We start from the raw sequence: 25,719 nt of genomic DNA, 5'->3' as shown, positions 1-25,719 counted from the left end.
ACGCCCCCCTCCCCCCCGCCCCATGGTGCAAGAGGCTGATTAGGCCACGCCCATCATCACCACGCCCACCCAGCAACCAAGCACAGAGCCAGTTGCTGAGATTTTTGAAGACCACCCCAGGTTAAAAGTGACCAAAGGTCCAAGGTGAGCAGGATTACTAAGAAAGTCTGAAAAAAGGATACAGATAGTAAAGATAAAGCAAAGAAAATAGTTTGGCCTTCCCTTTCATTTTAAACAAGGTGTGTATTCCTCTGCCTCTCCATCAATGAAACAAAATGTTACAGGGTTAGTGCTGTACCGCGTGTGCAAGATGCAAAATTAGCACACTTTCATTTAACATGCACACAATGTTGTTGTCATATGGCACCTCAAATGCCAAACTCAGATTTGCTGGAATGGAGTGGTGCATTTGAATCTCAATTGTTGCAAAGAGAGCCAGTAATACAAGCACAGAAAATTAAAATGCACCACTTGTGTCAAACACAGCAGAATCATTGTTTGTTTATTTTAAAGACACTAATAAAAGAGATTAATGGCGTTGCTTGATAATGAACCAATCTGCTGCTAGACAAGCTGTTGAAAGGAGAGAAGGCTGTTACAGGCTCAGCACCAGACCTCCAGCCTCCCGGAGTCTTGTGTACGTGCCAACCGGAATCCTTTATGCCATGATTATCATGTCATTTCCAAATTTAGGTTAATTTTATTTCATGCCGAAGCTAGCTGGGAGAAAAATATTACTCTTTCCATGTTGGTTAAGAGGGAATGGATGGATGGATGGATGGAAAGGGAGGGAGGGTGAAAGGAAGAGGATGAGAAAGAGGGAAAAGGGGGGAAGAAGGGAGGGAGGAGGTGGGAAAGAGAGGGAGGGAGAGAGGAAGGAGATGGAAAAAAGAGGAAGGAAGAAGATGGGGAAAAGGAAGGGAGGGAGGGAGGGGGAGAAGATGGAAAAGAGAGGGAGGGAGGAAGGAAGGATTTCTGATGCCTCTTGCCAGCTTCTCATGAGGATACTCAATGGTGAAACTGACAGGAAGTCATAAGTCACTCTGGTTTTTAACTGCTTTTTGATCCACCCATGGTCAATTCTGGCAGTGTGTATAGGATTTTACGTTATTGAATCTGATGACTTAGGGATTTGGGAGTTTCTTATGAAACTCTACTCAGAAAAGGAATTGAGAGATAACTTCCTTCCCTTCCCCATAAGTGACGGATGCTTGGTGGGGGAAGGGAAGTGAGGTATTGAAAGATGGACTGAGAAACTCTCATCGTATTTTGAAAATGACAATCACATGAACCTATGCCAGTAGCAAACATTTCCCAAAGTCCATTCCTCGGGAATCGTGGGTCATGGATTTTGGACACCTTTTGTAAGTAAAAGTTTTATTAGATTTCCCATTCGAAACTGTCAGCTAAATTTTCTGGAAAAATAATGCTTACATATAAGAAAAATATCATAATGAAGTGGGGGAATCTGTAAAGATTGCTCTCAAAGAATAGCAAATATTTGTTGCTACTTTTCATACCAAGGTGTCATTCTTTTGTGCACTACACAACATGATTTTATAAATCTTTGCATTCTTTCTCATTCCTTCAGGTAAAGAGGTTTTGGAGGCCTTGATTTTTGACCACTCTGTTAATAATGCAAGCAACAATTCTTAAAATAATTACACAATGGCCATCAAATTTGGTCATATGCTCCTATAGCTGCATTGAAAAAACGTAATGTTTTTTTTTTTATTATTAAGGTAGTGATTGTACTGAGTTTTATTTCCTAATGCCTTCTTATATCATGTTTATCCAATGTGGATCTTAAAGTTCTTCAATTCCTGTATCTCTTTTATCTTGCTTGTAAACTGTTCAGATTCATGTAAATCACACTGAACTCAATCAATCAGAATAGAGCTGGAAGGGACCTTGGAGGTCTTCTAGTCCATCCCCCTGCTCAAGCAGGAGACCCTATACCATTTCAGACAAGTGGCTGTCCAGTCTCTTTTTAAAAATATCCAGTGATGGATCACCCACACCTTCTGAAGACAAACTGTTCTTTAATTGTTAATTGTTCTCACTGTTAGAAGTTTCTCCTTAATTCCAGGTTGTTTTTCTCCTTGATTAGTTTCCATCTATTATTTCCTGTCCTGCCCTCTGGTGCTTTGGAGAATAAGTTGACCCTCTTCTTTGTGGCAGCCCATCAAATAGTGAAACACTATCATGACACCCCTAGTCCTTCTCTTCTCTCGACTAGCCAAACCCAAATCCTGCAACTGTTCTTCATATGTTTTAGTCTCCAGGCCTTTAATCATCTTAATTGCTCTTTTTTTGCACATTTTCCAAAGTTTCAACATCTTTTTTTGCATGTGATGACCAAAAAGGTGAGATGAGAGATGTAGAAATTTGATAATAAATTTAGCTAGGGCAAAGCTGTTCTAAAGCAAGAACTCTGATTGTACAGTAATTCCTGTAACAAGAATACAACTACTCTGTAGATATGTCCATCGACTTGGTGAGGCCAAAGACAGTCAAGGAGTGTTATGTACAATGGTATTATGGTGGCATTATGTATAGAATTGGAGAATGCATGTAAAGATGTAGGATGTACAGATCCATAACTTGCTTGGGCCCAAAGGAGTTTTAAGCACTACAAGGCTCTCTAGATTCTATAGGTTAATTTATTAACACAGACAAGAGGCATGAAAGGTTTAGGTTCTTTCTGTGATAACATTCACAAATTGTCATTTGAAATGTGGTAAAGAGAGCCAATGTTATGTAGTGGTCAAGTTCCTAGGCTAGAAACTTGGAGTTTATGAGTTGTAATCCCACATTAGGTGTGAAAGCAACTGAACCATTCACTCTATCTCAGTCTCCTTGAAGAAGACAAAGGTCACACACATTGCAATTGCAGACTGTGTTGGGGACAGTATCCCCCTCAAAGAATAGAGTGGCAGTTAGTCCTTGACCTGCATGAAGGCTGTAGCTCAATCTTTGTATCTGAGAAGGCAACAATTAACCCCAAATTCCCAAGAACCATTGACAAGCTTGATTAAACCAATGTGCCATATACCAAGTGTATTCATTATGCTACCAGATACCTAAACAGGAAGATTGGAAGGACAGACAATAGATAGATAGACAGATAGATAGAAATGCTTTCAGATCACAACAATAAAAATATTATTTCTACTTTAGAATGCCATTCATCTACAAAACACCAATCTTGTCTGGCTAGAAGAACCTCCATCTCCCTAGTGAACTTCACATCATAGTCCATATAAGTTATTATTCAAATTGTCTAGCTATAAAGACATCATTTCCCAGGCAATTTTTCATTGGAATGACCATGCCAAGTCCAACTCCTTCTTGAGGATAATCATATAACATAAATCATAAAGCAATTAATTAGACATATTAAAATTACAGTTGAATTCTAACTCAGCTTTAGAAACTATGCAAGATAACATTTGAAGGTACATTTAGGACAATCCACAATTAAACCACAAGTGTTTTCTCTAAATTTATATTCCTCCTGCTCAATAAAAGCCATCATTCTTTCTCAGTAAAAGCCGCAATAATAACCAAAGCTTCAACAGAATGCATATTAATTCTAAGTTTCTCTCTACACAGTATCTTCAGACAATGCATATATTACTAATTTTAATAATTGCACAAAGAAGGGGAACATACCTCAATGTTGTTCTTTTGTCGCTTCAAGCGCAACTCTTTTTAAATGGCAACAGAATGTTTGGACTTGCAATATCCATTGAAATGATCTCATTCTGCAAGAGAAGAGGAGACAACGTCACATAAAATCAGCCGCAGATATGCATTAATGGGCTTTAAATGTCCCTAAATGATCAGGCTCCTTCCTTGAATAGCTGCTCTTGTTGATGTATTTTTGCAATGCACTTCAGATTATGTCTGTTTTAATTAATAACATTTATGATGAGATTTGAGTACCTCATTTGTTCAGTACAGGGATTTTACTGCTGTTTCAGAGAAAGTTTTATAATAAGCACAGAATTGTTGCCAACTATCAGGAGCTACTTACTGGAGTCCATTTAGCATTCAGACTGGGGACAATAGCAAATACTCTGAAAACAGAGAGAGGTCTTTTATGTGAGGAACATCATCATAGGATGTGATGGGATGAGCCTTCCTAGAATGGAAGAGCTCTTTGCATGTAAGATATTATATAGATGAGATCCTCCTAATAGATAGAACATATACTATAGCTGGTGGCAGGAACTCATAAAGCAATATCAGGATTATGCTGTTATAAGCATTCTATGAGCTGCAATAAATATCACATAGAACAACAGGGTTGGCAGGAACCTTAGAGGTCTTCTAGTCCAAATCATTGTTCAAGCAAAACATCTTATACTATTCTGGACAAATGGCTGTCCAGTCTCTTCTTGAAAACCTCCATGGATGGAGCACTTCCAAATCTAAGCCACTCCACTGATAAATTTGTTTTCACTATCAGAAATTTTCTAGTTGGTTCTAGGCTGGATCTCTCTTTAATCTCTTTAATGATGTTTTGAAGAATAAGTCAATCCTTTCTTCTCCGTGATAGCCCTCCAACAACTGGAAGACTGCTATCGTATCCCGTCTAGTCCTTCTTTTTGTTAGACTGGATATATGTAGTCTCTATCATTCGTCTTATCCTCCAGACCTTTTATCATCTTCTCTGCATTCTTTCTAGGGTCTCAATATCTTTTTTTTTTATTGTGGTGACCAGAACTGGATGCAGTATTCCAAATGGATTTGTAGAGATTCTTAGTCATCTCAGGAAGGGTAATTTTATTCTTCCTTTGAAAGGAAGCCTGATATTGAAAAAAAAAAAAATGGAAAAAGGCAAAATGCAAGGGGCATATAGGAGTTTAGTGATGGAATGGATACCTTGGTTAATTTCACTTTCTCCTACTCTTTTGATTCTCATCTCATGTATGAAGAAATTTATGGCATTTGGCAAATCCCTTCTTTCTTTGATTTCCTGAACATGGGCTTTAAAGTATAAATGTTACTTTATGTTAAATGCTACTTTATCCCAATGTAAGCTTCAAACAAATAGCCCACTCGTGTGCCTACAGATTTTAATCATCCATCTTCTTTTCAACTGCTTCTCAAGCCTTTGACTTATGGTCTGGGGAAAGATAACTGCTGTTAGAGCAGAGACTGCAGTTCCCAAACTGTATACAATGGCGCCATAGGGAACCCACTAATAATTTCATTTATTAAGTAGCATATTAACCAGCACTGGTCTTGTGAATACTTTGCAACATTCCCAGGGCACCACAATTTGGGCTATGCCCTACTTGATTTATTGCATTCTGTTGTTGCAAAGCCCAGAAGAGAGAATGAGTGGAATGATATCTGTTTATATAATTTTAAATTATAATATAATTTAAAACATTAATGTAATTAACATTACTATATTTTGGGTGCCATTGGGTCAGTTTCTCAGCACAATGTGATGACCCAGGGTGTGACATAAAAGCAACAAAGTCACAAAAGTAAAATTAAAGTCCCTTTAATTCTCCCAACTTGGCCCCCAATGTCCAGTTATCATTGGCTGGAGAAAAAAACTCTCCCAAGAACAGTTTTTATAAATAAAAACTATAAATAAAATTATAAATAAAAACCAACACAAACTGTGCTGCAGCAATTAAAAAGACAGGGCAGGATAAGGAATTGCAGAACTCAAAAGATAATGAAACACATACAGTTGAGAGGACACCAGAACCCAGATAGGACTTGACAAACAAAGATAATGCACACTTTGCTTCCAGCAAGGTTCTGTGCGCAAACCCCCTCTTTATCTTGTTTCCCCAGCTGCAGCCAATGAAGGGAATCAGGGCCTCCTTCTCCCCCGTAACCCATGTTGCTCCCTTATCCATTCCTCCCTGCATGCCCTAGAAGGGGTGGGCCTGGGTCTTCCTCTAAATTCCCTCTCCTTTGTTCTACCTCTCCCCTGCTCTGTCCAGCCGGACTGTGCCCCTCCCCAGTTTCCTCCACAGCCACCAAAGCCACAATCCCACTCCCTGTCAGCTGCTTGACCTCCCCCTCCAAATCAGATTCCAACAGGGGCATGACACACAATTTGAGAATAGATATTGATATTGTAGTAGGGAATTATACTTAAGCATCCATAACTGTTCTCTGTTTTCTCTTCTAAAATAGTCCCTTTGCCTTTGTCAACCAATTTTTAACAGAGTTAATTATTCCTGCTTCCTAATATTTTTTTATTTTTTAACTCAAAATTTTAACTCTAACATTTTAATTTCCATATACTGTTTTATATTTTGATGTTGTATTGAAGACTTCCCAGAGTTCCTCTTTGAAGGAGATAGGGGGTTTAGAAATGCGAAATATAAATGAATAAATAAAATAAATTCCCTCAATTTGCCCTTTATGAAAGGCATAGTGAATTCTAAATTGTAATTGTATGATATTCTGACTGAGAGGTCTTCTTTCTCTGAGAGGGCTACAAGTTGTCTAATCTTTGTAGCCCTCTCTAAATAAGAAAGTAAGTTTTTCACAATATATTGTTCTTTATGTTCAAATCATAACTGATTTGAAACTGACATTTCAAAGGTAAGCTTCTCTTGGTTACCTTGGAAAGAAGCAAAATTTATATTGCTTGCAACATGAGTTGAGGAAGTACAATAATGAAATCCATATTATGAAGCTTTTTACATGTTATGATCAAAATGTAGACAAGGTTTAACAATGAGGTTGCAGGGGGAAAAAGACTCCAAGTTTATGTTCCTAAATGGAGCTAGGAAATTCTGTCTTTTGTAGCATGAAATAAAGTTTTGATTTGAAACCAAAAATGTCACCTATTGAGGCTTAGCATTTAAATCTTGACAGGCACACCTGTGACATTTAGATAAATATAGAAGATTGAAAAGAGGCAAGACAAACATGGCTTTCTTAGCCCTCTAGTATTAAACACAAAGTCAGTCCTCTAGAAAGAAACAAAACTGAAAACAAAATCTGTAAACCCACTAACATTTACAGAATAGAACAAACTGAAATAATATCCCATTGTTCCTCCTGTCACCTAAGGTATTGCTTTGATTGTGTTTAGTTGTGCTCAAAAAAATAATAATAATCCAGGCATCTTTGTGCAACTAAGTTTTCACACACTTGTAAACAAGGGTTCGATGATAATCAGAGGCTGCTATCCTCAACAATGTAATTGGTGATTTAAATGCAACAGGATTCAACTTTTGAGTATATTTATTTGGGATGTGAGCAAGAGCAAAGTTGTGATAATGGGCAACATTGCAATCATGCATACAGTTGGGAGTCAAGCATCAAAACTATTAAATCTGGTTAAACTTATGGAGTTTGACTTGTCATAGCTCTATAACCCAATTATTTAAACAAGAGCTTGGCAAGCAAGCCTGGAACCTAATTGCATCAGGAGTTAAGTTTGCCAATCATTAATAAATATTTTTTTATCCTGCCTTTGTTTTTATAAATAATGTGACAAACATAACTTATACTCCTTCCCCTTCCTGTTTTCCCTGCAAGAATAGTTCTGCAAGGTGAGTTGGGCTGAAAGGGACTGGCCCAAAATCACCCAGCCAGTTTTCATGCCTAAGGCAGGACTAGAACTCATAATTTCCTAGTGATTGGCCCAAAGTTACAGTTACTTTTCATGCCTAAAGTGCAGCTACAACTGACACTTGGTGATTGTTACAACTAACTATGGTGATCGGCCCAAAGTTACACATGGATTTCATGCCTAAGATGGAACTAGAATTCATGGTCTCCTAGTTTCTGGCTCTCTAGACCAAACTGGCTCTTAACATTGGTCTTAACATTCACCAAACAAACACAGTAGTAATTCCAGGAATTTAAATCTAGATTACAAATAATTATCTTTTTCAGGTCAAATTTTCTAATCTGTTTTTTGAAATCCAGATCTCTCACTTGCTAAATAAGACATTGCTGGGCTACTTGAGCTATGGGTATCATTTCAATGCAGCTTGCAAAGCCAAATGTTGTGACAGTTTAACAGCCCTAACAAACCATTTCTCTCGTGCAAATAACCACAAAGGGTATAAAATTTCATAGTGTAATCCATCCTAGGTTTGTATGTTTATTTTTGCATGAAAGTGACATTGCCATAGAATCTCTGTCAATAGGTACCGAAACTCAGTGCAAAAATACCTCGGCCAAATTAGAAAATATGGCAATCAATCACTAACTTTATATTCATCACAGGAAAGGAATACTGATGTATTTCAGCATGTTCCTTGCCTCATAAACAAGAGCCATTATAGGATAGTTCTATCTTTTTAGCCAGTCTTTTAGCTTCCCCAATTTCACCTCAAGGGCAAAATTTGGAAAGTGAAGCTAGCTATTTCCCTACTAATTTCAGATGGACTGAAGGAGTAGACTTAGTTATGGTGAAAATGAGAGAGAGAAGGAAGAAATGTAGACTCCCCAAAATATTGTCAACTTAAAGATGTCCTGTTACTTAACAATGAGTAAACAGAAATTACTTATACTTCCTATGTACAGAAATCAATGTAAATCAATGACATAATGGTTAAGTGGTTAATAGTGGTTAAAGCATCAGGTTAGAAAGTGCTCCAGTAGTCCCATATTAGGTATGAAAGCCAGCTGGATAATCTTGGGCCGGTCATTCTCTCAGCCCAACTTACCTCACAGGGTTGTTTTGTAGAAACAGGAGGAGGGAAGTGTATTAGTTATGTTCACCACCTTGAGTTATTTATAAAAATAATAAATCCATCCTAGGTTTGTATGTTTATTTTTGTATGAAAGTGACATTGCCATAGAATCTCTGTCAATAGGTACCGAAACTCAGTGCAAAAATACCTCGGCCAAATTAGAAAATATGGCAATCAATCACTAACTTTATATTCATCACAGGAAAGGAATACTGATGTATTTCAGCACATTCCTTTCCTCATAAACAAGGGTCATTATAGAACAGTTCTGTCTATTTAGCCAGTCTTTTAGCTTCCCCAATTTCACCTCAAGGGCAAAATTTGGAAAGTGAAGCTAGCTAGCCATAGAACTGGATAAAACAATGAAATAATAATCATAATTTTGACTGTAGTGAAGCAGGGAGTGGGGGGGGGGATAAATAAGACCACACCTAGAGTACTGCATCCAGTTTTGGTCATCACATTGTAAAATAGATGTTGAGACTCTAGAAAAAGTACAGAGAAGAACAACCAAGATGACTAGGGGGCTGGTCAAACATATGATGAACGATTACAGGAACTAGGCATGGATACATTTTAACTGGAACTTTGTAACTAAATAGTAACCCCAAGGAAGAGAAAGTGAAAAAAGAAGAAAGTGTAAAAAGAAACAGCTTGTGTGTATTTGGATTGCTTGGTGACTTTGGGATTTTTGGAAGACTAAAAACAATTGGGTGGTTGTTTAAAAAATTCTACAATGGCATTACTTTTCGATGAACTGAAAATGGAATTTAAAAAATACAAAGAAGAGGCACAAGAAGGGAAGGGCTCCTTTGGCTCCGTTTTTCAATTCTTAGAAATGGCGATCTGCGTCTACAAGAAAAAACAAGAAAAGACTGCACAACAAGAAGATTGGGACAAAGAAGAAGCCATCTTTAATGAACAAGTAACTCTATCTGGGGAAGAAAGGGGGAAGGGGGGAAAGAGAATGGAGAATTTAAGACTTAAAAAAACAGCCAAAAAAGGGAAAAATAATGTGAAAAGTTGATATAATGTTGGAAAGCAACAGAAGAGGGGAATACAGAAGAGGGAAATGGAGGTGGAGAGACGGGGGGGGGGGTAAAAAGGGGAGAAGAAGAAAGGCAAGAAGGAAGGGAAGAGAAGTTGCAAAGGTTTGGAGCAAGATGTAAAGAAACAGGACTTATTCAGAGATAATGGGTGAAAATTCAACTGAAAAAGGGATTCTGTAAAGGTACATAAGATTGTATTGTTATATTTGTAATAGAAATAATGTTAGAAAATTGGAAACAACATATGATTAAAAAGTGGGATAAAATACTTAGTGTAATTTAGTGAAACTTTTGTGAATAAAATAAATGAAATAAAATAAATGAGAGAATTGAATTAGGAAGGAATGGGAACATTTTAATTACTCAATGTTTTATAAAAAATAAGTGAAGTGGTGGGGAATTAACTATGGAAAGTTTATAAGTGTTTCCATAGAAGTATGATACTTATTTGAAAAGTAATGTGTAAAATGTTAAGATTTTAATGAATATTAATATTAATGATAGAATTGAAATGGTATGGATTGTTGTTTTAATTATATAATATATTTATAATTTTTTCTTCTTTCAAAATACAGTGTGTAGTTTTAGAATGTACCAAGCAGAATCCAAATGGAAGTTATGTATTATATTAAGTGTTATAATTTTAGGGGAAAGATATAAAGGCGTCATACTCCAATCAGTGATTACAGGAGAAATTTTGTTTAATGAGAAAAGATAGTAGACAGTGGAAATAGGACAGAAAAAGAATATAAGTATAATGATTTGAATTGAGATGAAATAAATAAAATAAAATTAAGAAAGTTAAAAGTGGGGAGAAGCTATATAGAAAATGTAGAATAGTAATAAGATATGGAATGGAATATAAAAATGAGCATGGATTTGAATTTGTGTCTGTACGAAGAGATGTAACCCGGGATCATGTTGCTTTCAAAACAGATGTTTTTATGTTTTATGTTTTGTTTGTTTATGTTTATTTTTAAAAACCAATAAAATTTCAAAAAAAAAAAAAAAAAGAAAGAAAGAAAGTGACATTGCCATAGAATCTCTGTCAATAGGTACTGAAACTCAGTGCAAAAATACCTTGGCCAAATTAGAAAATATGGCAATCAATCACTAACTTTATATTCTGCATTTCTTATACTTCCATTCTGTGCTACTAACAAATGCAATATGCTATCATAACATTTGGATCCTGTTCTCTAGTGTTCGAAAATTCCAAGCCAGCAAGCACCAACCCAACAGTTGTACAGCCAGTTAAACCGAGCTATTTCATTTGGCTTAACTAGAGACTCCCAAACCTGCAATGCAAGCAGATATGATTTAATGGTCTAAAACCTCCAAAGTAGATCATAATGCAAAACGGATTGTCAGCTGGCATTCAAAACAACATGCACCAGATGCTTTCAGTTACATTTGTGGTGTTCCTCTTTTAATACCAAGACTTTAATGCACTGCAAGGCCCATAATTCTGCTTTCTTTCTTGCTGAAACAGATTTAGGAGCATCGATTAACATCACTTTTGACAGCCAAAACCCAACACAAAGCTTCACAAAACAGAGGGCAGCTAAATGCTCCAAAATTATGATTTGCAATTGTCCATGCATTCATAATGCATGTATACACAAGCCCAAAGTAACTTCAAACTAAAATTCTAGAGTCCTTCAAAATGAAGTAAAGATATGGAAACCAAAGCATGATTTCTAATACCCCAGCTGAAAGGATATCCAGATAAGGAGCTAGATCAAAACAAGGGGGGAAATCAATGATAAGGTAATAATCAAATAATTTATTTTAAAAGAGAAGATAATTTTAGTGTAATTCTTAGGGGGACCTGCATAACTTCATAGTACTTTTTATTAAACATTGCAATTAAAAAGATAAAAATGAATTCAAAGTAAAAAGTAAAAGAATAAAAAGATAGAAAGAAAAGAAAAAATAATGTAGTAAAAACAGCAAAGAAATGAAGAATCTCCCTTCATTAGGAATAAATACAATTTAGAAACATCAACTTTTCAAAAAATGACAAGTACAAAAAATGACTTCTTTCAATATTTCACCTGTGATCTGTAATATATACTGTATATCATTTGTCTGTGTCTGTCTGTCTATTTCAGCAAAAGTCATTAAGAGTTACTAAAGATAATATATTTTAAGCTTGATCAGATAAGTCAACTTTACATTCCCTTTTCACTGTTAAATAACAGAACAGTATAATAGAGTTGAAAGGGACCTTGGAGGTCTTCTAATCCAACCTTCTGCTCAGGCAGGAAACCAGTGGTGGGATTCAAATTTTTTTACTACTGGTTCTGTGGGCATGGCTTGGTGGGCATGGCAGAGGAAGGATACTGTAAAATCTCCAGTCAGAGGTGGTATTTGCTGGTTCTCCGAACTACTCAAAATTCCTGCTACCAGTTCTCTAGAACTGGTCAGAACCTGCTGAATACCACCTCTGCAGGAAACCCTATGCCATTTCACACAAATGGTTATCCAATCTCTTCTTAAAAACTGCCAGTGTTGAAGAATTCACAACTTCTGGAGGCAAGTTGTTCCACTGATTAATTGTTCTATTAGGAAATTTCATCTTAGTTCTAGGTTGCTTCTTTCCTGGATTGGTTTCCATCCATTGCTTCTGGTCCTGCCTTCAGGTGCTTTTAGCACCTGTAAACAGGCACTGTTAACAAACTTGATCTTTAATTTCTTCAAATAATATGCTAGCACTTGATTTCTTCTCATTTTTTTCTTTGTCCCTTCCCACAAAATATTTCAAAGCTTTTATAAATCCAGCCTAAGAAGCTTATCTATATCACTTTTTTGGTTCACTTTTTGTGTACACCTATTATTAAAACATCAGCTGGTTTCATTTGTATATCCAATGCAGCATCTTCTTTTTTTTTTTTTCATATCATTCTTGTAGTCTGTCACTTTTAAATCTACTTTCAGATCAGTTTCAGTCACATCTGGGTAAAACCTGATCCTCCTTGATAATGTCTTTTAAACACAGTCTCTCTATAATGGCAGACACTCCTAAGATAAATTTTAAGAAACAAACAATGAAGCAGAAAACTGTTTTATCAAGAAAGTACTAAGAAGAAAACCACACCCATCTAAACACTGGCAAGGCAAGCTACCATATAAAAACAGAGCAAACCCAGTGGTGGGATTCATTTTTTTTTTTACTACCGGTTCTGTGGGCGTGGCTGGCTTGGTGGATGTGGCTTGGTGGGCGTGGCAGGGGAAGGATACTGCAAAATCCCCATTCATTCCCCACTCCTGGGGGAAGGTTACTAAAATTCCCATTCCCTCCCCACCCCACTAACCTGCTTTCCAGCTCCATTCTCCTGTGCAGGGCAACCAAAGAAGACCCAGCCGATCAGCTGGGACTTGGGAGCGAATAGATGGGGCAGGGCCCAGTGGTATTTCTCGGTTTTCTGAACTACTCAACTACTCAAAATTTCTGCTACCTGTTCTCCAGAACTAGTCAGAACCTGCTGAATGCCACCTCTGATCAAACCGCTCACTCACTTTCACTGATGAAGTTACCTAAACAGGTAATGAAACTCAGAAAGCACCAAGCAATCTGCATACAAATTTGTTGAAAAGAAATCAGGAGGATTTCTTGTTACCTTTCCATTTACATTTTCGGGGAGACTCTTTCAGAGCTGTATGCAATGTAATTTTATTTTAACATATGACAATTAGTGTAGGTTCAAAGTGACAATAAAGTTATCCTAAGTCTAAGGCTTTCCCCAATCTTTCTTTCAGCTGTGTGGGACCAATCCTATTGATCTAGCTGCTAGAGCAGGAGACATATACTATAATTTGTGACAAGAAAAAAGTATGTTTGCTGCAAAATCAACAATAAGTTGTTTGTTATTTTTGGGGTGATTTTTGGCAGCTTGGAAAGAAGGGAAGTTTAAAGCGTACTGCAAATCAGTAGACATGAAAGGAAACAGAACTCTTTTTAATGGAAGGGTTTATTCCCCCCAAAAAAAAAATTGTCCTTCTTTAAGCAAAGCAATTTTAATACAGGTAAAGAAGAGAATGTTCTGAAGCCAAAGCAGCCTTGTGGGCCTGAATATTGATTTATGTTCAAAAAGTTATTTGCAAAACTGTGATCTTGGCAGCACTGTTGCTTTACAGTTAAGCTGGGTTGATTTGATGCCTCCTGCCTGAGCAAGGAAAAATTAAATCTAAGTTTCAAATTAACAGTATGTTGGGAAAAACCATGATGGGTAATAATGAATGATTCCTTATATATATAATCAGAAGTTTAGATAGATAGATAGATAGATAGATAGATAGATAGATAGATAGATAGATAGATAGATAGATAGATAGATAGATAGATAGATAGATACTTCTGATTATTGGAAGGGATGGAATAATTCTGGAGGAAAAAAAGACAAAAAAGCATAAAAATGAATAATAGACTCCATGAGACTAGGAACTTCTGACATTTAGAAACTACACTAGGTGGATTAATTTTATTCCAATTATTCTCTCTCTCTCTCTCTCTCCTGCCTGCCTATCATTCATTCATCTGTCTGTCTGTCTGTCTGTCTGTCTATCAATCATGTAGTGACTAGGTGCTATTTGAGAGCTGCTATATTCAGGGTGGAAAGCAGATTTTCTCCAACTGACACTGTGTGCTTAATTGGATAAATAGCTTGGATATTAATACATAGAACACTTACTCCATTCTCAACAACTAACTTATTCCTCATACCTTACAAAACTGACTACATATTTCCACCATACATGTATCATATGTATTTGTGTGTGTGTGTGTGTGTGTGTACACACACACACACACACTACTGCTACCCCTGTACTCTATGCCATATGCTAAATAAATAAAATTGAAATTATCTGCTGCCCATCTCACTATCAAGTGACTCTATACTTCACTCTTCATCATCAGAATTATGTTTTGGTTCACATTTTGACTATTTTAATATTTTACTGAATAAACTGCAACTGTCCAGATGCTATTGTCTAAACAAGGGTCTGAAAAGTCTTTAAATTAAAATAAAAACACATTGCAGCTAAATGTGATGTGTGAACCCAAAATTGGCCTTTGTGGCTCCATAAGACCCATGTCAAATATCAGTAACCCAGCTTTGACCCACATGTCTCATTGCTGCGATCTGTTTTAACGTAGAAATCAATTCAATGCCCTCCAATATGGAATGCATAGAAAAATACATTATCTTAGGAAGTGTATAAGGAATGCGTTATTTTAGGAAACACAAACACACAAATCTTTGAGCAAGAAGAAATGTGGAATAGATCTGAAATGAAATTATTTTGGGGGGAAAATGAGATGCTGAACAAAACCACAGTTCAGAATTCTCCCATCTCTGTGATTATCCATATCTTAAAATTCAGGATTCCTTAACTTTAATTATCTTTAAAAAAAGCAACATATTCTCCCTTCCCAGTATTAATTTCTTTTAATATTAAACTATAAATATACACTTTTCTAGTTTGAGTATCAAAGTTCCTTTACCCACTAGCTTTTTCAAATTTCCTATGACATTATGAATATCTGTTTGCACAAGGTTGAAGATGAAAAATGTCAGTTTGAGCCTGACTTACAGTAAATATCATACTTTTTAATAGTCCCCAAATCTTGATTCATCCGTAATTTGGCTTTAAAATTAATAAAGCTCCTATGTTTTCATATTTCCCACAGAAAAATCTCAAAGAATTCTTCCCATTCGATTTTCTAAACTAAGAAGCGAAGGAACTTTCTGAGCAACAGAAGAAATGTAAAGGAAGAGTAGGGAAAACCACATCTTCAGGACCCTTCATACTCTCCAACTATTAAGTAGGTTAAAAACTTTGAAGGAATTTCCAAGCATTTCTGAGAATAAGGGAGAAAAAAAAAATGAAAATACATTTTATTTTTTTAAACTACATTTTATTTTTTTAAATCAGGTCTGATTCTGAATGACTTGGAGATCTCTAAAAGGCAATAAGATAATAATTTAAAGCAACACTATAATGGTGTAACTTAGCTAAGTGTCAAGGAACTTAATTAAAGCAAATTTCAACTGGGCTGATCTATCTCTTCCCTACTATTCTAACAGGCATTGTGCCTCAGTTATCTAGACACAAAACCATGGATATCTTTCAATTCAGTAAGTGGGACTGGCAGGAAGGGGGAAAAAAACATAATTGGTAATTTCTTCAATTGTTTCTTTCTCTCTCTCTCTTAACTTGCTATATCCTTTGCAATTTTCAAAGAGTATGCCTTCTCTAACTGATGTTACTCTAACACATGTCATACCACAGAATAGACTGAATAGGCTGAATGTCTACTGAATAGACATTCTGAGTTGGGGGAGCAAATGCCAGACATTAGAGTCTCTTGTCTATTCCTAGCCACTCTCTCATGAGTCCCTTGAGGCTGACATACCTACAGTGCATCTCCAGAAACAGGGCAGGTTTCCTTTTCCCAGGAGCTAAAGATCTTGTGCAATAGTAAGGCAATTCTTTCAGTTGCTTTTGAATGTTTTTCATTCAAGACTCATTGAGAAACAAGCAGACTTCAAAGATAAGACAGGACAAAGGAACTCCGTAAAGCCACAGATGACAGTGTGTGCCTTTAGATCCACCTTTCCTCAAATTCATTTCATATAAAAGGTACGGGAAAGCTAGTGGAAATGCACAACCATTTGCTAAATTAAGCACTATGAACTACAAAGGTGGATGTAAACCAGGGGTGTCAAACTCAAGGATCCAGCCTGCAGGTGCTTAGATCTGGCCCACGGAGCCACCCTGGAAACAGTGAAGGTCTGGGCTGCAGTCCCTCTTCCAGTGAAAATGGAGCTTTGGAGAGCTACTTGCGGCCCCCCTGAGCTCCGCTTTTGCTGGCAGAGGGTTGCAGGAGGCTGTCACAGCCGAAAACTGAGCTTGGGAGTCCATTTTCTCTGGCAGAGTGATCTGGCCACAAGCGCCCGCAACGTGAGTGATGTCAAGCTGGCCACGCCCACCCTGGCCACGCCCACCTTGCCCCCACCAGATCAAACACAACCCTGATGTGGCCCTCAGTGAAATCAAATTTGACACTCCTGATGTAAACAATCAGCTCCATTTGCAAGACATACAGCTTCAAGTAAAACTACTCTGCAATTCAAAAACTCCATACACACTAGGTTTATGTACAAGACATAAGGAAATTGGAAACTTCCAATTCCCTGACTTATAGTTTCCACAAGCTCCCTTTCTATTAGGTACAACATGGGGAAGATACCAGTTGCTTTTATCTGATTTATATTGGCTGGGTTCACACAATATGCCAAGGCATACTATTTATTTGGATTTTGCTTGTTATGGTGCAAGAACCTGGTCATGATTTATGGCCTACCTATGTACGTGAACCAGGATATTACCAAAGATGCAGCAAATTGCAGTTTAAAACACTTTCTGTAGTATTCTGGACAGAAAGATAAGGATTAAAATCAGGTGAGATCAAGCATAGTGTAGTTCAAACAAGATAATCCATTTGTCTGTTCTTAAGATCACAGATGTTAAGAAGTGAAACCTACTCAGCTTATAGCCCTTATCATCTATAAAAATACCTTATTAGAGATGTAAATTCATGGCAAAAGTGGGAGCGAGGTTTCTCTAAATATTCGAAGAGGGTGGGAATGATTGTTGAAAGGGGAAGGGATAAAATGAAGAAAGCATATTTAAAGTTAATTTGTAATTCATGACAGCTCCTGTAATAGTGTCTAGAGTTAAAGTACAACAGTTTTTACAATTTTTGTAAAGAGTTGTAGAAATTTTGACCATGTTTTCATATGTTCTATTTTCTTTTGCCTTTTGTTTTATGGTTTATTATATTGTGAGATACTCAGAATCATTTTGGACTTAGGCAGTGCCTACACTGAATTAAATTTAAAAAATGGCACAGTAAATTACTAAATTCTTAGAAATGGTCAGTGAACTGCCTTTCATTTGTGTCCTTGCGGTGCAAGCCAAATATCCACACCATTTACCAATTTCAAATATTAGTAAAATGGGTCTTTAAAAAAATCAGTATCAATAAAATCCTTAATGAAGTACATATTTCTTTTCACCAATTTCATTTGCTGCCATACTTTCCTATACTTTGCCAATTCAGGGATGAATATGGATACAACCTGAATTGCCTCTACCTTGCCAAAGCTTACACTTCAGGGAACAATAAAAACATGTTACTAGGGATATCTTCCTTATTTTTCTTCTTCTCAGCTTTGCAGCCAAGACTGATTCCAACTTGCCCTTTAATGATACTTAGATTATGTCTTGACAGTAGTCAGCTGGAAATGAAGTATGAAATTAAAAACCTTTGTCCCTACACACAACAACAAAGGGAGAGTGATGGAAACTCTGTGATAGTTGACAAAAATGAATCTTGTGGGCATTTGAGGGATACTCTCAAAGTAAAGAAAGAAATTTGCATCAGTCCAAAGAGACCCAGTGCTGTTTTTACATAGTTAAACAGGGCAAGCTCATACATTTTGTTAAAAAAAATTGCCGTTAAAAAAAAATCTCTGCCTTGTGACATATGAGAAATGTACAAATTCTAATGTGAACTGGTCTGTTTGTATTCAAGTGATTTCTCATGTATTTGGGGCAAGCTAACTAAAGTACAGGGTTTTATGCACATTTTCCCTTATATGTATCCATCATGTGCACATGTCAGCCTTCCCAGAAAAATCGGACAGGAAACACAACCAAATGAGCTACTTCTATGTTATTGCACAACTAGAGTCTTGCAAGACTGAAAGTACAAATCTGCCAATGACTCCTTTACAGCCTGAAAAACTAGGGAGGGTACCTTCTGACCTTCTTTCTCCATGCATTATACAGCTGGGGGCTATGCTGTCTCCTATCTGATCATTCCCTAGGCAGCCTACTCTCTTTTCTGTGTTCTCAAGGTTCAAGGTCTTTTTTTTTTTGTCATACCATCACAATATGATAGAAAGTCTAGAGAAAATCACACTTAAAAATATTCCCATTAAAATGTGTTTTCGCAACTCACAAAAGGGAAAGGAAGCTACTTTGAGGATTTTAACAGAGATGAAATCATCTTCCCCTTCCCTATGATCCATGGTTCTACATACAGATAGAACCCACCAATAGGTTGTGGTTTAGCAAAGTAACTACTAAACTCCACAGGTCAAAATAATCAAGTTGCATTTAGTTCTTTCACCTTCTAGGCTGGAGGTGGGGGTAAGGAAAACCAAAAAACCAAAAATCTACAGCAGTAAAAAAAATAAAAATAGTTTCCATGTTGGGGAAACACATTTTTCTTCACTGATCTACCCTTCCCAAATTGGGAATAGGTTGTCCCAAATAGGGGTCAACCTATTCTCCAAAGCACCTGAGAGCAGGACAAGAAGTAATGGATGGAAGCTTAACAAAGGGAAATCAAACCTAGCATTGAGAAATTTCCTGACAGTGAGAACAAATAACCGATGTCAACGTTCAAACTGAGGAACCCAACCAAAGCAGGCATGGTTGAGGTGTTCCAATCTCTCAATGCAAAACTTTATTGAGTACATCATTTCGGCAAAATCTGATAGGGCAAAATCAGATCTAGCTAATCAGATCTAGCTAAAATCAGATCTAGCTAATTTCCATGCAATCCCACATAATTAAAGTATAGGATTCTCCCTCCCCCATTAGTGTAGGTCACATTGCCCAATAGAATGTCACTGTATTGTTATGGGGAAAAGTCTTTGGTTTTGGCAAAGACCTGACAAAGTGTCCTTGGCTCTCATGGCTGTCTTCTTGATGTCTGGAGCCTACATTCCATCTCACCCCCTCCCTCCCTCCTGGTTTGTTGGCAAGCTGAGAAGCAATAATGGTTGCAACAGCAAAAGCATACTTCGAACTTGACAACCAGTGGAACAGCTGGCCTCCAGAAGTTGTAGGTGCTGCATCACTGGAGGTTTCTAAGCATCTGGACAGCCATTTGTGTGGAATAGTATAGGGTCTTTACTTGATCAGGGAGTTGGACTAGAACCATGATGGCGAACCTATGGCATGCCAGCCATTGCTCTTCCAGGTTCCAACCAGCTGGTCTTTGCACGCACGGGAGCACCAGAAACTAGAAGAGCAGCTCCCTGGTGCACATGTGCATGCCAGGAAGCTGAACTTCTGGTTTCTGGCATGCACACATGCCAGCTGGTTTTTGTGCACACATGTGCAGGGAAAGCTCAGATCCAAAAATGAAGTGGTTTTTCAAACATTTTTCAACGTTTTCTACCCTGGGGAAACCGGAAGACTGGGGAGCTGCTCTTCCGGTTTCTAGTGCTCCCCCATGCATGTGCGCTCCTGTTTCGGCACTCGGTGCTGAAAAGATTAGCCAACACTGGACTAGAAGATCTCCAAAGTTCCTTCCAGCTCTGTTTTTCTGTATTCTGTTTGTCTCCCCAAGTTGTATTTTATACAGGAGAGGGATAAAAAGATGACTACATTTTATTTTCTCTTACAAGGCTCAAAAGCAGCTGGCAAAGGTACTTTGGGAAAAGGTAGGAAGAATTAAAATGCCATTCGCCCTTCACCCAAAATGCTAGGATCAGTTCCATTCATTCCATGGAGCTGCCATCTGGGCACAAACTTCAATCTGGTCTGCCAAATTACACAATTTTATTTTTAAGGAAGACACCCTCAAATTCCAGGCACCTGTTGTCGAGATTTTGAATATACAATCTACATTTCTAAAATAGCTTCCAAAATGAGTCCCATGCAAAATCTTTTCTACAGAAATATTAATATCTCATTTTCTGTTTGGCAATTTTATGAAGCAAATGGTTTTTTTTTGCCCAATTTTCCATAAATGCTTTGAATGATGACAGCAATATCAATCCATTGTTACTGTCCTGGAGGAGTCCAGTTTGGCAAATCATGGCATCTCAATTTGAAAGAAACCCAGCACAGATTCATCCCTAATCATACTCCATTCATCCTATTTCACACATGCAACGGTTTCCTGCCTGGGCAGCCACTTTAGATTTTTTTAAAAAGGTGACACATAAAGGCACAGTTATACATGACTATATTTTCTTCCTGAGAAAAACATAATCTGATGACTTTCTTCTTAAATGAATGAAGAAATAAAAATAAAAATAGCATGAAGTGGATCAGAAACAAGGGACGCATCACTCAAAGGCCATATAAAATCTTTGGATCTGAAGAATACGTAGAGATTACTATGTGAATTAGTAAAATCCAATAAATCCTGAGTTACACCTGAAGAAATATATTCATTTACACATACACCTAAAACAATGTTTGGGGATTTTTGAGAGGGATATAAATTTTGTGGATTGAGAAACATGCTCATTACCCTATCTGTCTTTGGTGGGTATGACCAAAGGCACCAAGAAGAACCAAATTCCTGATTTCACTGTTTTTTATTTCTTCCTCTTGCAAAATCTTCTCTCTCTCTTTGTCTTCATCTCTTGTTACATTCCTCCTCTTTTTTTCCTGTCCTCATAGAGAAGAATCTCAGGGTTCAACCTTTCTTGAAGGTGCTGTCACACACCAGAATGTTAGGAGACCAAAACTGAAATGCTCAGGAAGAGATAGTGGACCTGATAAGATATTGGCTACAATTGCTGTAAATCAGGGGTCTGCAAACTTAAACACTCAAACAGCCATTTGGACCCGTTTCCCACAGAAAAGAAAACCCCGGGAGTCAATAATTTAACAACCGGTATGACTGGGTGGGCGTGGCCAACTCCACGTCACTCACTCCCATTCAGTCACCTCCTGCTCTGGAATATGGAGTGAGTCTCCATCCCCAGCCATCACCCTTACCTTCCCAGGCCAGGCAAGGAATGATGGGGAGGGGAGGGGCCAGCCAGTGGTAGGATCAGCTGACAGGGAGCTGCAACAGAGGACCCAAAGAGCCACATGTGGCTCCAGAGCCCCAGGTTGCAGACCCCTGCTGTAAATGAATTGAAGGGCTCAGGCATCAGCTTCTTTCTGCTGTGGAATAGACTCCCCTGGATGGTCTTTTGACCATTTCTGGTTGCAATTTTCAATCCTACTCCACATGACCCATGATTTCCCATGTGCCAGTTTCAAATGCAACAGCAGAAATTATAGGAAAAAAATCCCTAAAACTGATGAGTGATAGTTTAAGAATTCAAATCCTTGATACAGTACTAATTGTTAAAACTTCTAATTCATAAATTAGTTTATATGTATACATGACAGCACAGACCCAACTATCCAACTTGTTGAAATTTGAGTTGCTTGAGTGATATGTTCCATCCCATATTAACATCCGGAATCAGGGGGCTTGAAAATCATATTCAGAGCACTCTTCAGTGATGAGAGATCTAAATAGGATGAGGTGCCAGGTAATCAGTATGTAACAATTTTATTAATGACTTGGGTAATGACATGAAAGAAATACCTAGCAAAATTGCAGGAACTACAGAGCGAATATTTCAGAGGACCAAATAAAACCAAAATGATCTCGATTAGAGAAATGACCTGAAAATATAAGAATGGAATTTAACAGATAATTGCAAAATTCCTCATTTAGGAAAAAGGAAAGAAAATGAAATCTTTACAGGACAGCTGACATGATGCTGAATATTAAAGTCATGGAATTGTCACACTGCTTTTCCCTGGACATGAGAAGTGTAATTTTCAGTGGTATTAAAAGAATGTACTTTTCCAATCACAAACACAAATATTTAAACTTTGTTCTCTTTTGCTTAGATCTCACATCAAGTATTATGTCCATTTTGGGCAGCACATTTCAAGGAGGATTCATACAATATGAAACTCATTCAGAGAAGAATAAGGAGGATAAATAATGTGGGGGATTAGAAACTACATCTTGTAGGAACTGGACAGAAGAGATTATTTAGGAGGACATAACGGAACAAAACAATAGAAAAACAGAGTTGGAAAGGACATTAGAGGTCTTCTAGTTCAACCTCTTGCTCAAGCAGAAGACCCTATACCATTTCAGATAAATGGTTGTCCAGTCTTTGAAAGCCTTCAGTGATGGAGCACTGACAACTTCTGGAGGCAAGCTATTCCATTGGTTGATTGCTCTAGCCATTAGGAAATCTCTCCTTAGTTCTAAGTTGCTTCTCTCCTTGATTAATTTCCATCCTGTTCTGACCCACGCCCTTTTCCAACAAACCAAACACAATCCAAAAGGAACAGAAACCCTGTAATGCTTTTATGAAATAATTACTTCCAATGGTGGGATTCAAAAATGTTTAACTACCAGTTCTGTGGGCGTAGCTTGGTGGGCATGGCAGGGGAAGAATACTGCAAAATCCCATTCCTTCCCTACCCAATAAACTGATTTCCAGTTACATTCTCCCCAGCAGGGCAACAAAAGAAGACCCAGCCGATCAGCTGGGACTCAATGGGAGGCAGATAATAGATGGGGACGGGGCCAGTCAGAGGTGGGATTTGCCACTTCTCTGAACTACTCAAAATTTTCACTACTGGTTCTCCAGAACTGATCAGAACCTGCAGAGTACCACTTCTGATTCCTTCCAGTTCTGTGACTCTATTGGCCACACTGTTTCATGTGCAAATATTTCTTATCTGCAGTAAATCCCAGAGTGTATTTCATGTAGACCCTCTGTTGTTTCTAATTTCTGAATGTATTTCATCTTTGAATTCTGGCCATATGCTTTAACAACTTTTTTTAAAACAGAAAAAAGACATCTGCAATTTGCTGGTTGTTTTGTTCATCAAGCTGCTTATTTGGAGAAAGTGTTAAGAACTTAAGGATATAGCTTGCTGCAAAGAATTGAGGGTTGCAATTAAGAAATGTATATTATTTGATAAGAATAATCATTTCCTCTTTGTAGGCATTTCTGTAACTCATTAATTAATTTTAATGAATTAAGGGGATAATTAATTTCCTATAGAAGATGCTGAAAGGTAAAATAGCAAGGCACACTTTACATATGGTAATTCTTTTGAACTGAGGGGGTCCTTCATGCTCTCTGAGCTTGGTTGTTTTCTTCCAGACATTTAATGGTAACATCATCAGTTCGAGCAAGAAATGTATGCAAGAAAACAACTAAACCCTGACCGCATTAAAAGCTTCTCAATCTTAATACTGTGATGTGATTTTTCCCACCTCTTTAAATGTTATAGAATAGAACATAGTAGAATAGAACACAATAGAATACAACAGAATAGAACACAATAGAATAGAACACAATAAAATAGAACACACTAGATGTCAGACCCCTGTATCTGCCATTCTTCAATGAAAGAAGAAGGGGGGGAGTTGGTACAAGTAATCCTTTCTGATTACTTGGGGTGACCCAGTTCGGGGGCATGGCCAAACGTGGGAAAATACCTGAACAAAGCTGAATACCATACATGTGAGTACCCGCGAAAACTTAAGAAAACAAATATATATATGTAGGTCTAGGTGTGTTCAGGTCTTTTCCCATGTAAGATTAAGAGTATCTTGGCGACGTTTCAGCGAGGTCCCACTCGCCATCCTCAGGCTGGTGCTTTCGGGTTCGTACCAGTGCAAGCACTGCTCTTAATCTTACACGGGAAAAGACCCGAACACACCTAGACCTACATATCTGTAACCGTGAAAATCTACACACACACACACACACACACACACATATGTATATGTATATGTATATGTATATGTATATGTATATGTATATGTATATGTATATGTGTGTGTGTGTGTGTGTGTGTGTGTATGGCCTTCAGCTTTGTTCGGGTATTTTCCCACGTCATTATAGTTGTGCTTTTAAAGTTGTAGCAACGTTTCAACAGAATCTCATCTGCCATCATCAGGCTTCTGTATTGTGTCCGTCTGTGAGTCAGACTTTTACACTTAAGCGAAAACTTAAGAAAACAAATATATATATATATATATATATATATATATATATATATATATATATATATATATATATATATATATATATATATATATATATATCCTTAAGTTTTCACAGGTACTTACATGTATGGTATTCAGCTTTGTTCGGGTGTTTTCCCACGTCATTATAGTTGTGCTTTTAAAGTTGTAGCAACGTTTTGGCAGAATCTCATCTGCCATCATCAGGCTTCTGTATTGTGTTCGTCTGTGAGTCAGACTTTTACACTTGTTTCAGTTTTAAATTTGGGGCTAGCCTACTGCTGTGCCAGAATGGTTTTTTCTTCATCCTAATTGGTTGGGAGTCTTGGTCTGTGTTTATTGGTCTTGGAGTTTGCTGTGTTCTGCTTGATTGGTGTTTCTAATATCTTCTGTCTGTTTTGTGGCTTTTTTTGTGTCTTGATGGGCTGGCAATATTGTGTTCCTGTATTGGAGGCTTTTAGTGCAGCTTGGCTCCGAATAAATGGACGGCTATCATTTGTTAGGAAGCTAGGTTTCATCTGGGTGCCTGGTTGGGGTGTGTTTGAGCTGGAGGTATCGGGGGGGATCTGTTTGTGCCCAGGTGTTTGCCTGGCTAGTGGTATGGAGATTTTTTTGTTTGTGAGTGCAGGCTTCCAAGTGATTAACAGTCTGGTGGAATCATCTCTTCTATTCATGCTTTCAGGTCTTTTTTCAATCTCTATGGCTTCTCTGATAATTCTGTGGCTGGGATTTTCTATAGTGGCTAGGGTTTTGGTGCATCTGCCTGTGCGCGGCTGGAGCTGGAGGCACCGGTGATGTTAAATGGAAATCGATGAGACGCTTCCAGCGCAGCTGGCGATCCTTGTTCAGCCAATCCCTTCAGGTGACCCTTCTCCACTCGCGACCGGCACACACACAGAGACACAGAGAGTGGGGAGAGAGAGGGGAAGATAGGGACCCGGCCACTTCGCTATCCCCTGCTGTCACCCTTACCTTCTCAGGCCAGGTGAGGGAGGGGAGGATGAGGGGTAGGACCAGCCGCTTCAGGCAAAGTAAAGAGGTGTCGACCAAGCATGGGTGAGTAGAAACCTGGGAACGGTGGCTCCTGGCT

At 37.8% G+C, this 25,719-nt stretch overlaps 1 long non-coding RNA gene across 1 annotated transcript in view; it reads right to left on the bottom strand.

Moving 5' to 3' along the window:
* The window catches only part of LOC148129746 (uncharacterized), a 503,505-nt gene that overhangs the window by 250,597 nt on the left and 227,189 nt on the right, over positions 1 to 25,719 (bottom strand). Inside the window, exon 2 of the long non-coding RNA XR_015750712.1 lies at positions 3,676 to 3,767. This is a non-coding gene — a long non-coding RNA (uncharacterized LOC148129746). The remainder of the gene's footprint in view (positions 1 to 3,675; positions 3,768 to 25,719) is intronic.

Source organism: Notechis scutatus, chromosome 10 (genome assembly GCF_049901735.1).
Source record: "Notechis scutatus isolate UNSWTSFEM ecotype Mainland chromosome 10, rNotScu1.2, whole genome shotgun sequence".
Classification (NCBI taxonomy): domain Eukaryota; kingdom Metazoa; phylum Chordata; class Lepidosauria; order Squamata; family Elapidae; genus Notechis; species Notechis scutatus.
Note: the sequence above shows the minus strand (reverse complement) of the source record. Positions and strands in the feature narration are given on the sequence as shown.